The sequence below is a fragment of the Sturnira hondurensis genome, unplaced genomic scaffold, assembly GCF_014824575.4.
Source record: "Sturnira hondurensis isolate 20B ecotype Veracruz unplaced genomic scaffold, ASM1482457v3 Scaffold0005369, whole genome shotgun sequence".
In the NCBI taxonomy this organism is placed as follows: Eukaryota; Metazoa; Chordata; class Mammalia; order Chiroptera; family Phyllostomidae; genus Sturnira; species Sturnira hondurensis.
This window is the reverse complement of record NW_028078000.1, coordinates 1-2,412: the sequence shown is the minus strand read 5'-3', so window position 1 is coordinate 2,412 and position 2,412 is coordinate 1. Positions and strand designations below refer to the sequence as shown.

General features: G+C 39.3%; 1 pseudogene; it reads right to left on the bottom strand.

The window, feature by feature from the left end:
* Positions 1–1,960: 1,960 nt before the first annotated feature.
* LOC118987884 (protachykinin-1-like) lies at positions 1,961–2,394 on the bottom strand (annotated as a pseudogene).
* Between the last annotated feature and the right edge of the window lie 18 nt (positions 2,395–2,412).

Genomic DNA, 2,412 nt, shown 5'->3' with positions numbered 1-2,412 from the left:
GAGGGAGAGAAACATCAATGTATGGTTGCCTTTTGTGCGTCCCCTGCTGGGATTTGGCCTGCAGGGAACTGGACAACAACCCAGGCATGTGCCCTGACTGGGAATCGCACTGCGATCCTCTGGTTCTCAGGCCTGTGCTCAATCCACTGAGCTACACCAGCCAGGGCTCCATTATTCCTTCGTTAAACCTTTGATAGTTTCTGCAATGAAACCATCTAAGTCAGTAATTTCCTTTGTGGGAAGATTTTTAATTACTTTTTAAATTTCTTGTTATATATACATATATTCAGATTATTTGTTTATTTGTGAGTCCATTTGGGTAATTTGTGTCATTCTAAGAATTCATTCATTTCACGTAAGTTACCTGGTCGGGAGCTTTTCTGCCTGGTTTCAGGGACTGTAGCCCTGTTAACAGATGAAAGGGTCCCACAGCTAGAGCTGAGTGAAAAGGACTTGGGGACATAAGCCACTAAGGAGAGAGAACATTTCCTCCTGGCAGGAGTGCAGCCACTGCCTCCCTCATTTCCCCCTGCTTGGCCTGAGCGGTTGACTGGTTAGCCAATGATGGGTAAGACCCCTCAAAAAGAGAGGGACAATCTAAGACAGGCACAGTCATGGTGGGCCATCAGTGAAGGACTTAGAGGTCTTCAGAGAAGGGGCAGAAAGACCCTCACCCCATGGCTTTGTCATAACCTGAGTCCTCAGTCTTTCTATAAAAGTCTTCTAATCTGTTGGCTGGTTTGCTCACCCCACCTGACTCAGCCTGGGAACTATGCCAGAGGTAGCTGTGACCTTGTACTGGAAAAGATGGCTCCTGGGGGGGAATCTGGCCAGAGGAAGAATATACCTGGTTTCCTTTGAGGCTTGCTCTGACTATTACTATGAAACACATTTGAGCTAAAGCTAACCCTGACCAGAGACAATCCCTGTATTTCTCCAACTATTATCTGTATATGATGTTGTTGTTTTTTTTTTTATGGCTGTAGCTTTTTGGACATTGGTTGATGAGCTTTATGTGCATACTGTGTATCTCTGTATGAGCTGAACTCAATAAAAATGCAGGAAAAGAAATGTTCAGGACCTTTCTACTCTGAGAGACTGGTCACCTTTCTTCCCCAAGCAGATCATATCTTGATAGATTTATTCTCATCTGTGATTGCCCAGGGGGAGCTCTGCTAGTAGAGCCATGCCCCCAACATTGCCTAGTTTGTTGACATAAATTGTTTGTAATATTCCCTTTTAATTTTTATTATTACTAGTAATGTGTTTGGTTGGTATAGGTAGCTTGAGTTCTCTCATTTCTTCTTGGTAATTCTAGATAGGTTTGTCACATTTGTTGATATTTTCAAATGACTGACTCATTCCTCAAGTTTTCTCTCTTGTTTTTTGTTTCTCATTTTAATTTTTTCTCAAGATATTTTTTCTTTTATTTAAAATGTCAGCTATCACAACACATTATAAAATAAAATGAAGACCTTAGGATCACATTAAAAGTTTTAAAACATCTTTGTATAGTCACAAAACAAAACATGCTGCAGGGATACAAATATAGTTTGATACCAAATCTCAGTATATTTTCACCATAAAAACTAATGGAGAAGCACAAGCCTGTCTGTGAGCTTCCTGCTCTTCAGCAGGAGCTGACATGACTACTTCTGAGAAACAAAAATGATTTCTTTCTTCAGAGACTATCTATTATTGACAGATTTTTACAATTTCATTGAACACCATGCTTTGTTGAGAAATTACCACTCATTTCTATTTCTAAGGAAATTTCTATTTCTACTTCTATTTCTAAGTCATCATATCAGAATTATAATGCACTTTACAAGACATATTGGCACAATATGAAAAGTAGACACTTTTTGAGTTTTCATCGCAAAACAATGATTATTATTAAATAAACAATTATTCCTCATAGTAATTACTCCTTATTTTTTTACATTTTGTTGGCCATTGACACAAATGAAGCTCAGTAAATAACATACTAGGTAGTTTATTTGTGACTTCTTTCATAATTCTGCCTTGCACTTCTTTCATAAGCAGAATTAAAAGGTCTTTTGCCCATTAGTCCAACAAAGAAATCTGTTTTATGACTTTTATGAGGGATCAGGACATATCAATAAAAAGCCTTTAAGAGGGCCACTTATTCTTCAGTTGAAGAACCAGCGTCCGGTTTGCCCATTAATCCACAGAATTTCTGATGAGGATTGATGCTCCAGGAGATTCTCAGCAGAAGACAGTCAAAGGGCTCGGGCAGCTTCTCCTTGACCTGGTCGCTGTCGGACCAGTTGGACCAATAATTCAGATTATAGTTGGCTTCGATTTCTTCTGCAAATAGTTGAATGGAGACGAGGAAAAAAAAAAAACTGCCAAGGCCCCGAGGATTTTCATGCTAGATTTTGCGGGAGG